Source organism: Balaenoptera ricei, chromosome 13 (genome assembly GCF_028023285.1).
Source record: "Balaenoptera ricei isolate mBalRic1 chromosome 13, mBalRic1.hap2, whole genome shotgun sequence".
Lineage (NCBI taxonomy): Eukaryota > Metazoa > Chordata > Mammalia > Artiodactyla > Balaenopteridae > Balaenoptera > Balaenoptera ricei.
This window is the reverse complement of record NC_082651.1, coordinates 36860088-36873282: the sequence shown is the minus strand read 5'-3', so window position 1 is coordinate 36873282 and position 13195 is coordinate 36860088. Positions and strand designations below refer to the sequence as shown.

The 13195-nt window shown below is 38.6% G+C and overlaps 1 pseudogene; it reads right to left on the bottom strand.

Moving 5' to 3' along the window:
• Positions 1–586: 586 nt before the first annotated feature.
• LOC132377270 (heterogeneous nuclear ribonucleoprotein A3-like) lies at positions 587–3287 on the bottom strand (annotated as a pseudogene).
• Positions 3288–13195: the final 9908 nt, after the last annotated feature.

The following is a 13195-nucleotide window of genomic DNA, read 5'->3' as shown; positions in this document are numbered from 1 at the left end:
GGTTTGGAAATGGGGAGAATAGATCCCCTTAAACTGCAAGTCAGCAGGTGTTTCTTTACAGTTAACTTTAGCAAAATTCATACAAAATATTAATGAACAATGAATGATCTTCTTTACTTGTTAACTCACAAGGAAACACCTTCAAAACTGCATTTTGTTAAAGTTTCTGTACTAAAATGTAGAAAAACTGAACTACACAAATATTGAAAAGTTTAAAATTCCTTAATTTTTTATTCCTGGTACCACTACCACAATTTACAGGGCAATATACCTGATGTAATGAAAAGAAAAAGACAAAGCTACAACAGATAAAAGACCTCAGGAATGTACATCTAATTGACCCTCCGTTGCATGAATCAATAGCTGCACTTTTTGCAAACTGTGGCTAGGACAGTCCTGAACAAGAAGGGTTTCCTGTTTAAGCTGCAGTAACTTTTCTGACTATGGATCATCGTTCCTTCTGCGGCAGGTTTTTACAGTTCCTCTAATGCATTTGGGACGACTGTCTCAAAGTAACCTGCAGCTTTCCTGACAACTCCTCGCTCTCTCTCCTGCTAAGAACTGTAGCCCTTTTCTTCTAAGTTTTGAGAACCTTCTGCTACCATATCCACCACTTCCACCACCAGATCCATAACCACCACCATAGGGACTTCCCGAGCTTCTTCCACCAAAACTGCCCCCCTTCATGGGTCCATAATTTGATTGCTGTTGTCCACTATAATTTCCAAAATCATTATAGCTCCCACCACCACCACCGTAGTTACCTCCAAAATTTCCTCCTTCATTGTAAGCATCATATCCTCCACCACCGCCACCATATCCACCATCTTGGTTTCCATATCCTGGTCCACCACCACCATAGCCTCCTCTACTACTGTAACCAGGACCACCACCATCGTTACCACCGTCGCCTCCAAATCCGTTTTATCCACCATCACCTCCTCCATAACTACCTCTGCTGCCACCACCTCCACCACCATAGCCTCCTCTTCCACCAAAGTTTCCACCACGGCCAAAGTTACCTCCACCACCTCCAAAGTTTCCTCCACGACCCATAAAGTTGCCAGATCCACCTCCACGACCTCTCTGTGATCCAGCAGATTGCATTTCTTGTTTAGAAAGGGCCTTTTTCACTTACAATTATGCCCATTAATAGTGTGGTATTTCTGAACAACAATTTTATCAACTGTATCATGATCATCAAAAGTTACAAAAGCAAATCCTCTCTTTTTTCCACTCTGCCTGTCTTCCATAACTCCTATGGTTTCAATCTTGCCATACTTTTCAAAGTAGTCTCTCGAATTACATTCTTCTGTATCTTCTTTAATACCACCAACAAAAATTTTCTTCACTGTTAGATGGGCACCAGGCTTTACAGAATCCTCTCTAGAAACAGCTCTCTTTGGTTCCACTACACGCCCATCAACCTTGTGTGGTCGAGCACACATTGCTGCATCCACCTCTTCAACCCAAGAGTAAGTCACAAAACCAAAGCCCCTGGAACGGTTTGTCTGGGGGTCTCTCATCACCACACAATCTGTAAGTGTGCCCCATTTCTCAAAATGTTCTCTTAAGCTATCGTCTGTAGTTTCAAAGCTCAGACCGCCAATAAACAGTTTTCTCAACTGTTCTGGTTCCTTTGGATCATGGCCCTCCTCCCCCCGGCGGCGGCGGCGGCCGGAGTCGGGCTGGGGGCGACCGGGCGGCGGTTTTACCTCCGTTTTGAGACCGGACTCGCCTCTTCCAACTCGAGTTCAATATGGGACCGAGAGCCCAGCTCTGTTCTATGTTGGGCCATTTTACTTCAGCCCAAAAAAATTTCTTCTAGTATTCCCTAAGGTCTGCTGGGGATCAGTTTTCTTATTTTTCATTTATCTGTATTTGATTTTTTAAAATTGATTCCAATTTTCTGTTGAGATTCTCCATATTTTAATCTATTAATCCCCATCTTTTACTCTCAATATAGTCATTTTAAAGTTCTGTGCTAACTCCAGAATCTGAATTCCCTCTAAATCAATTTTTCTTGGTTTTTTTTTTTTTTTTTTGTCTTAAGTTTTAGTCACTTTTTCCTGCTTCAGGAATTTCATAATTTTTGATTGTGTGCTGGACGTGGTGAATAAAAAATTCATAGAGACTGAAGATGCTATTACTTTGCACCAGAGAAGATTTACCCTTTTCTCTGTTAATCAGAGTGGCTGATCATTTCAGTCATTTCAGGAATTTTACTAGGTCAGAACTGGGTTGGAGCTTTAGTTGTCTCATCCTACCTATGATTTTTCCTAATTTGTGGCCTCCCTGGATTTTTGCTGTGAGCCTGACAGGTCTTTGATTCTTCAATAAATACAGTCAGTTATTGACTTCAGTCTTTCAGATGTTTGAATTCAGCTCTTTAGGCTCTCAGTTCTCACAGCTTCAGAGTATGGCAAATGTAAGGAGAGACCAGCTATGTATTTGTTGCCGTTACACTTTCTCAGTGAAAATTTGTCTCATAAACACTGAAACATTGCAGATGATTTCACTTTTTCTGACTCAGCCCCCTTCTTGGGGATGGCACTTCTGGGTTTTTACTGTGAGTCTGGTAGGTCTCTAATTCCTCACTTTGGAAAGTTCTCTCCCTCAGGCATTAGGTATTTAGCTTCCTGCTTTATATAGGTTCAAAAACTGGCAAATGTCTTGAAGAGGAGACCTAATGATTGTCACAGGCCCCTTTATCTAGCGGGATTTGGTTTGTTAGTGCCATGACTGTGCAGGAAATTTCACTCTGCTTTCTTGGCTCAGTCCCCCATCATCCTATACCACCCTGACACTAAGGAAATGTCCTGTGGGGGAAATCGGCTTGACATTCTGCTAGATTTCACTCCATCATGCCAGCAAATGAGTTCATCAAAAGGTATGGTGATTTCTCTTTTCCAGTGGAGTATGTCTCCCTACACCAAACCCCTGCTCCAAATCTCTAAATGTCCCTCTCTAGCATATTAGTTGATATTGTTTCTTGATTGCTTCCTTAGCTCGATGATCTTTTATTCAAGTTTGTTTGCTCGTTGCAGCAGGAGTGATGGCCTGTGCCTACCTAGTGCAGGCATATTATTATGGAGATATGGCTTTGGTCCCAGACACCACAATAAGGAGAATATCATAAGAAAGCAAGTCACACGAGTTGTTTGGTTTCCCAGTGCATGTAAAAGTTATGTTTATGCTATACTGTAGTCTATTAAGTGTGCAATAGCATTATGTCTAAAAAAAGTACATATCTTAATTTGAAAGTAGACTTTAAGAATGCTACCCATAGGGGGCTTCCCTGGTGGCGCAGTGGTTGAGAATCTGCCTGCTGATGCAGGGGACATGGGTTCGAGCCCTGGTCTGGGAGGATCCCACATGCCGCGGAGCAGCTGGGCCTGTGAGCCACAATTACTGAGCCTGCGCGTCTGGAGCCTGTGCTCCGCAACAAGAGAGGCCGCGATAGTGAGAGGCCCGCGCACCGCGATGAAGAGTGGCCCTCACTTGCCACAACTAGAGAAAGCCCTTGCACAGAAACGAAGACCCAACACAGCCATAAAATAAAAATAAATTAATTAAAAAAAAAAAAAAAATTGAAAAAAAAAAAAAAAAAAAAAGAATGCTACCCATCATCTGAGCCTTCAGCAAGCTGTAATCTTTTTGCAATAGTAACATCAAAGATCACTGATCACAGATCATGTAACAAGTATAATAGTGAAAAAGTTTGAAATATTGTGAGACTTACCAAAACATGACATAGAGACACGAAGTGAGCAAATGCTGTTGGAAAAATGGCACCACCAGTAGAGCTGCTTGACACAGGGTTGCCACAAACCTTCAATTTGTAAAAAAAAAAAAAAAAAAAAAAAGCATTATCTGCAAGGTACAATAAAGTGAAGTGCAATAAAGTGAGGTATGCCTATACATCCTGCCTCAAAGCAGAAATCCTATTTAGATCACCTTTAATTTCTCTCTATGATATATCAATAGTTTTCTATTCTAATAGGGTTCTTACATTTTTTATTACACTTATTATTAGGTATATGATGTTTTGATGATAATGTAGATGGCATATTTTTTAGTTTTTAATTTTATAACTTTTCAGACACAGAAAAATGTTAGTGGAATTTTTTAATGTTTGGTCTCTTATCTGGCAACTCTTCTAAAAACTAACTGATATTCTAATAAGTTATCTGTAGATGGTTTTGGATTTTCTGTATCCTTAATTATATCAACTATGGAAAGTGACAGTATGATTTCTTCCTTTCTTAGCCTTATATTTCTGATTTCTTTTTCCTGCCTTACTGCTAATGCCATTTAATACTTTTACTAATAGGTTGAATAGAAAAGGTAAGAGTTGGCATTCTTATTTTGTTCCTAATCTTACAGTGGACATTCTCCACATTTCACTATAAACAGGATGGTGGCTCTAAAGTTTTTTGTAGTTTCCCTTTGCTATGAGTTTTTAATCATACATAATTATTGAATTTTATCAAATGCTTTATCTGACTATACTGATATGATCATATACATTTTCTCCTTTATTTTATGGATGTGGTGCATGACATCTATTGATATTTGAATGTTAACTCACCTTGCATTTCTGGAGTAAAACAACTTGGTAGGAATTCACACACACACACACACACACACACACATTCACTCACTCACACACTCTACATTTGATTGTCTAACATTTTGTGTATGATTTTTGCTTCTGTATACATAAGGGAGATGGGCCTATTTTCTTTTCTCATAATTGTCCTTTTAATTAGTGAATAGTATATAGAGGGTAGAGATTTAAAAGACCTTTTAAAAGGTCTTCTTCTTCTGTGATATAATACAATACAGTATTACTCCATTTTTTAAAAATGACCTTTTTCATTTTCAAATAATTTCAAATCTGCAGAAAAGATACAAACAGAGTTCCCTTTACCTCTCTCCCAGTTTTTCCTATTGCTAACATCTTATACTACCATAGTATATTTTTCAAAATTAAAAAGCCAACATTTATACATTACTATTAACTAAACTTAAGACTTTTTTTGGATTTCACCAGTTTTCCTGTTAATGACCTTTTTCTGTTCTAGGACCCAATCCAGTATATCACATTCCACTTAGTTAGTTGTCATGTCTCCTTAGTCTTCTCTGGTCTATGACAGTTCCTCATTCCTTCCTTGTTTTTCATGATTTTGACAGTCTTGAGGAATATTTGTCTGATATTTTGTAGAATTGTTCTCAGTCTGGGTTTGGCTGATGTTTTTCTCATGATTCGACTGGAGTTATAGGTTTTGACAAAGAATACCGCAGAAGCGAAGTAACCGTCTCATCACATCATAACAGAGAGTATGTAGTGTCTCCGTGACATCACTGGTGATGTGAAACATCATCACTTGCATAACATGGTGTTTGCTTGGTTTCTCCACTGTAAAGTTACTTTTTCTCCCATTTTATACTGTCTTTGGAATTCAATCATTAAGGCCAGCCCAGGACTGGACTTAAGGGGAAGATTAAGCTTCACCTCCACCTCCTTGGGGAGGAGATGGATGCCGGGGAGGGGGGGGGGGGGCGGGGGGGGCGGGGGGGAGGTTACCTACATATGGAATTCTTCTGTTGGCAAGATTTGTCTTCTCCCTCCCTCCTATTATTTATTTATTTATACACTCATTTATTTACTCCATTATGTTTTAATATGGATTCTTTATAATCTATATACATAATTACAACCTTAAAAACCTCTGGTTCCCCCACTGACATATAAACTTTTTGAGGAAAGGCTCTGTTTCTTTTTTATTTTTGTACACTCTATGCGTTTAGCATAGTCCCCTAATTTATAGTGGACTTCCAGTAATTATTTTTTAATGGATATCTTTCCACTTCAACTGAAAAGTACCCTTTCCTTATATAATAGCATTCTAAATCCAAAATAAAAGTAGATTTTAAAATAAGTAAAAGTAAACTCATGCATGATCACCCTGTAATAAGTATGTAAAAAAGCAAAGGGTACTGCAGAAATAACTTAACCATTTGAGTTGGATGTGTCTCCAAAAAATATTGAAGCCACATTTGGAAAGAAATTACAGTATTTGATAAGCCAAGGATATGACCTGCTGTGTGCTTTCTCTTTTTTGTTCAGATCACCAAAGGAGATTAAGACCCCGTTTTCTCCCTTCTCTGGAAAATTATCATCTGATGCAGTCACTCAGATAACAACAGAGAGTCCAGGAAAAACCATGTTTTCATCTGAGATTTTTGTTAATGCTGAAGATCGTGGACATGATATTCCAGACCTCAGGTACACAGAAGTTGGGCAAAGTTCCTGTCAAGTTTGCTTCATCATCTTCAGTCCAACAGATTACTGTTCTTCATGGCACAGATGGTAAGAGAATTTTAGGTCACATTACCAACTTTTGTGTGTCATTAACTAAGAAATTTCTTGATTGGGTCTTTCTAGTTAGAAAACCTAATTTTAATTTTAAGCATTAGGTTGTACATGATTAAAACATCTTTTATTTACATAGCTATGAAGAGAATATAATTTATTATGTTTTTACTTCAATTTCTAGTGAAGTTAACAACCTATGTGAAACTCATGCTACTTGTGGCTGACGTATTTTCAACTCATAATACTTGTCATAAGAATGCAAGTAGTTCATGAAAACATAAAAACTATAGAGGTTCAATTTTAGGGAGGTAGATAACTATTTGGCATTGTTTCTTTTACTATTGTTTTGCATGATACAGTGAACAGATAGCAAACACAATACCAGTCTATTTCTTGCTCAAGAAACATTGAGCAGGGACCCAGGTTGACTGTGACTCTGCTTTCTTTAAAACATGGAACCCTGGATTCATCATCATAGTCAACTGGAAGGGACGAAAAGCATGGAGGAGCACATGTTGGGAGGCTTTTATGGGCTAGGCCTAGGTGTGGCCCACATCACTTTCCACTGACTAGGAATAGTTTAGCTGTGCTTTCCAGGATGAAGAAGAAAAGAGTTTTGGTGAACAGCTAGCAATTTCTACCATAAGGTCTACATTTAGAGTGTTCCTATGCTATCATGACAGTGATATTTTTATAGTGCTTATACTATATAACATTCAAAATTATAGCAAGTTATTTTCTTTTTCAGACCAGTAACTGGAAAGTTAAGTTCCCATTCTGCCTCCAAATGAGGGTGGGAACTTTCAATTACTAATTTTAAAGTATTCAACAGTTTGTACAAATCTATTCAAAATATATTTTAAGTTTTCCTACTTGTGCAAAAAGTTTATCTGTCTGTAGGTATAAATGGAATATGCCTAAATGTATAAAGAAAATTGCTTAGTTCCACATGTAAATTGCACTGAATTTAATTTGAATAAATACATTTATATGTTGAAATGGTTATATTTCTTTTCTTTTTTTTTTTTTTTTTTACTTTTATTTATTTTATTTTTGGCTGTGTTGGGTCTTCATCGCTGCGTGCAGCCTTTCTCTAGTTGCGGCGAGCGGGGGCTACTCTTCGTTGCGGTGCACGGGCTTCTCATTGCGGTGGCTTCTCTTGTGGTGGAGCACGGGCTCTAGGCGCGTGGGCTTCGGTGCATGGGCTCAGTAGTTGTGGCTCGCGGGCTCTAGAGCGCAGGCTCAGTAGTTGTGGCACATGGGCTTAGTTGCTCCGCGGCATGGGGGATCTTCCCGGACCAGGGCTGGCACCCGTGTCCCCTGCATTGGCAGGCGGATTCTTAACCACTGCGCTATCAGGGAAACCCGAGATGGTTATATTTCTTATACATTTTTATTGTGATATAAAATTATGCCCCCCAAATGTATAGTCTAATCAATATCACACAGAACACCTTTAATGTGTCAGTTACCTATTGCCACCGTGATACTGTATAAGAACCTCGAAAATCTCAGTGCTTTATAACAACAGACATTTGCTTTCCTCACTCATGGGCTTATGAGTCAGTTGGAGTTTGGCATCAGGATGCAAAAACGGTTTGGGTCTGTTCCACATGCCTTGTACTGAAACCCAGGCTACTCTGGGTATGCTGTTTTCATGTTGGTGGCAGAGCACAGGAGAGGAAATCCAACTGTGAAAGTGTATTTTATACCTCTTCTGACATCAAATGGATCGGTCTACATAGAGCCCACAGTTCACGGTCTTACCTTTACATACAGGTACTTGGTAGAAAGGACTCCTTTAAAAGAGAAATATTATTTGGTTTAATAATAAAAGATTTTTAACTCTGTGGATTCAGAAGTAAAATTTTAAAAATATTTTAAAAGTATACAGAATAGCATGTTGAATTTATGACTATGTGTCCACTGCTCTGAATTAACAAATTAAGAGTAATATGCTATATGTTTATATTTAGTTCCATTTGCAAGTTTTTTGAAGGAATAAAGTTTATGGTTGGACTTTCTTCTTTACCCTTCTGCAGTCCTTTCTTTCTCTCCCAGGAACAACCATTATTTGCTGAATAGTCGCTTCTTCCCCCAGAGATAGGCAGTCCAAAGTAACTTTAAGACTTCTGCATCCAAACAGAAAGTTGTTGAGAATTTCAAAAAGCCACTTATCTTGCCTCTGAATTCTCCATCTCCACATGGTAGCCATTCTTGCTCTGGGTCCATTGTAATTCTGCCCAATTGTTGTTGTCCATTTTCTGCAAACTTTGAACTAAATGGTAAATTTAACCATCACCACCAAGCTTTATATACACTGGTGGAGGAAGAAAACTACTAAGTCAATATTCTAACAATAATGACTACAGCAACGTCCAAAGAGAAGTAGAGGCTACAGCCTATTTTTCCTGTTATTTAAATTCTTCCAGCCTCTATACATTTCTTCATTCTCCTTGAATTCAGCCAGGTTCTCATTGGCTGGGGCTTTGCCTGATAGGTTGGTACAAGTATTCCTAAGTAGTCTAAGGCTTTGCTAGCCCTGCATAGGTTTAAGGTCATTTTTTGTTAATTTCTATGACCAGGCTTGGTAAAGTGGTCCCCTAGGTGTAAGCCATACTCCTACTGACTTTCTTCTTTTAAGGTAACCTTATTTCTCCCTGATAGTTAAGGTCAATTGTAGTTTTAGTCAACACTATGGCATCCTATTCCCTGTATTGTTTCAGTGACATAAAGAATGTAAAATGACTAGATGGCTCCTGTCTCCCGGTAGAAGTGCCCCTCCCTTATTTCTAAGATCTTCCATCAAACAAAGCAGAGTCACAGAGATAGAAAGCAAAAGATTTTAAAGGCTTCTGCCTTTGTTCCTAAATATATGCATTCTGTCTGTAGGATAGGCAAGTGCCATATGTGGTTCTGAGCACATGCCGTATTTGGCAAGCTAGCATTCCAGCCTCAGAAAGTGATGCCTCCCAGCTTGTGCCATGACAGTTATCAGTAAATTGTTCACTCGCTTTTTTGTTTTTGAGTTTACCATAGCTGTGGGTGATCAGGCTTGTGAGGAGAACAGTGACTCCCTTTAGGCATCAGCCTGTTGTCTCATTTCCTTCACTATGAAGTCAGTTCCTTGGTTGGAAGCAGGGTACTAGTAATATGGATTCCATGTCAAATCATCAGAATGATGGAGTGGTCAAGGATGGTAACACAATTCTAAGTAATATAAAAGTTGTTATTGCGTCCAGAATGAAGGAGATCTCATTCTACTCTGGGACTATCAGACTCTGTCTAGAGTATTTTGATTTTTATAAACTAGACATGGGCAACTAGGAGTCCATCTAGAGGTGATTACAGGATGCAAGAGAAGACCATGGTCCATAAGGATAAACTGAAGAAGCTGTTGTGTTTAATCAGGAGAAGTGGTAGCTATCTACAAAATTCTATTTGAATGAGCAGTACAACCCCATGAATACTGAGGAGTAACCTAAACAAGAATTTTATAGGACTCATGTGATGGCAATACTAATCCTTTGTGTAGGCATAGAAAAGGAGAGTAGACTAAAAGGAGGGATGGGATATTTCTGAATGGGAAAATTGAATATTTAAAGATGTCATTTATTCCCAAATGAATTTAAACTCTAATGTAATTCTACTCAAAATTCTAATGGAATTGTTCTTTTGAACTTGTTTAATTGATCTTAAGTTTTTTCCGGAAGACTAATAAAGAAAATACTGGAAAAGAAGAGTAATGGGGAGGATAAATTTTAGCAGCAGCCAGTGGAGTGTTTTAATGGGATGCCTGGAAGTTGCAGACATTATTCTCACCCTTGACCTATGGGCCCAGACTTAGTCATATGTCCATACATGTCTGCAAGGGAGATTGGGAAATACAGTGTACAGATGAGCAGTATGTACCCAGCTAAATATCAAAATGCTGTTACAGAGAGAGAGAGAGAGTTTCTACCACATCATGAAAGAAAAACAAGTGTATAGAAAAAGATTTCAGGGACTTCCCTGGTGGCGCAGTGGTTAAGAATCCACCTGCCAGTGCAGGGGACACGGGTTCGAGCCCTGGTCCGGGAAGATCCCACATGCCGCAGAGCAACTAAGCCCGTGTGCCACAACTACTGAGCCTGTGCTCTAGAGCCTGCGAGCCACAACTACTGAGCCCATGCTCCACAACTACTGAAGCCTGCGTGCCTAGAGCCTGTGCTCCACAACAAGAGAAGCCACTGCAGTGAGAAGAGTGAGAAGCTCGCGCACCACAACGAACAGTAGCCCCCCCACACCGCAACTAGAGAAAGCCCGCGTGCAGCAATGAAGACCCAATGAAGTAAAAAAATAAGAAGAAGAAGAAAAAGATTTCATCTTCTATAATAATCAAATTACTACCATGTCACAGACATTTTAGAAAGAATTTTAGCAGTTAGTATTTAAAAAAAAGAAACTTTATAAATGACATAATTTTTCACTCTGAAATCAGAAAACTTATGTGAAATGGGGCAGCAGGGGAGAATGGGTATGCTATAAACAGGAAGTCTTTATTACAGAATTCTTTATTATTGAAAATTTAATCCAGCCTAAATTTTTAACATTATGAGAAGGGTTAAATACACTTAATGTGTAGTAGAATGATAAAAAATGTGAAGATAGGAAATAAAATGAATATTTTATTATCAATGTAAAGTAGAAAAACTGAATTCCACATTATACATACTATACACAACTATGTAAACAAATAAGAAATACAGAGGAAAGACCTGTAGAAATACATTAAAATATTAATAATAGTTATCTTTGAGTGGTAAGACTTTGTCTTTTTTATTTCTGTGTATTTTTTTAATATTGAGAAGTTATACTTTTTTAATGGGAAACTTATTTTGAAAATCTGCCACATAGAAGAGAATTAGATTTACTTTCTATGACTCTGGAGGGAGAACCTTCAAAGATCAGTAGTAGGGGTTAACAACGACCAGGTTTGGGTTCAATATAAGATAAAGTGTTTCTTAGTTAGAGCCATCTAAATATGGAATAGATTGCTAAGAAGTCGTCTTCTCAATGAATCCTACCCTTACCACTCTATTTAAACTGCATCCTGCTGCAATTTCCCAAATACTTCTAATCTTCCTCAGCATTTTCTAATTTTTGGGGGGGGGAGTGGCTGTTTTGGGTCTTTGTTGCTGCACACGGGCTTTCCCTAGCTGTGGTGAGTAGGGGCTACTCTTCGTTGTGGTGCATGGGTTTCTTATTGTGGTGGCTTCTCCTGTTGCAGAGCGTGGGCTCTAGGCGCACAGGTTTCAGTAGTTGCAGCACGAGGGCTCAGTACTCGCAGCACAAGGGCCCTAGAGCACGTGGGCTTCAGTAGTTGCGGCACATGGGCTCAGTAGTTGTGGCGCTCGGGCTCTAGGGCGGGCGGGCTTTGGTAGTTGTGGCACGCAGGCTCAGTAGTTGTGGTGCACAGGCTTAGTTGCTCCACAGCATGTGAGATCTTCCCAGACCAGGTATCGAACCCCTGTCCCCTGCATTGGCAGGCAGATTCTTAACCCACTGCACCACCAGGGAAGTCCCAGTATTTTCTAATTTTTTATGTCACTAATAATTTATAAAAATACTAGATGATTTACTTATTTAGTATGCTAATTGTTTACTGTCTATCTCCCTCTTCTAGAATGCTAGTTTACTGATACATTCCAAGAATCTTGACCACTGCTTGGCACATTAAAGGTGCTTAATATTTGTTCAGTTAATTAATAAATGTTTTCTTATTAATTATTCTGATCTTTATGTCCTTAGGCCAGCCTTTACTGTTGCCATATAAGCCTTCTGGTAGTACAAAGATGTACTATGTTCCCCAATTAAGACAAATTCCTTCATCTCTGGATTCCAAGTCAGACACCACCATTGAGAGCTCACACTCAGGTATTATGCAGAAATTATTCAAAATTTTATTTTTTGAAATTTTATTTGTGGATTGGCTGTTTAATTCTGGATGACATATGAAAGCTCAGTGCTCTTTAATCTTTAAGTGAAACATGGAGATTTTCATGACACAGGCTCTGGTTCAGATAGGTGAGTTATTTGGTCAGATGTATTGTGTACACTCAAACATTTGATAAATATTTGAAGAAAATTGTATGAACAGTTACTTGTTTGGGTTAGTGGACTCCATCTAGGACAAAGGTTTCCAAGTTTTCTCTGTTCACAGTCACCTTAGTGTTTGGGTGATTTCTTTTCTCATCATCGTGGGGATATAAATCAGCAGCAGCATATAAATACATGAAGTATTTTTTCAGACACTAAGCTATTATGTTATTAGGGTATAAAAATACTTAGCGTTTTGATCTTACAGCTTAATAAGCAAAAATATTTTTCGTTTTGTGTTTGAAAGAAAACATTTTACTTTGTTCAGAAATATGCATAATTACTTGCTAACGAGATATGTGTGGCTATTAGGGCACAGTTTCTCAAACCTTGAGATGAGATTGGACACAACCACCCTCATTTATTGCTTTTGTTACAGAAACCGTCAAAAATCCAACTCTGCAGAGATACAGACAGCAGCATTGAAAGGAATGTAGCAGTATCTAATGTTGAAACTTTAAACTATCTTTAGCGATTAGTTTTTGTCCTGTACACCAGATATTACATATCACTCTTTCTCTAGAATTTTAAAATATCCCACAACATCCCTGTGAGATCACCACAATAGAACTGCAGATTTAGAAAATGAATAGCATCCTGTGGAGGAACTGAATAAATATTTTCTGTGGAAAATTATAAGGATACGGAGTTGGTATGGTGCGGGGTTTTGATTGT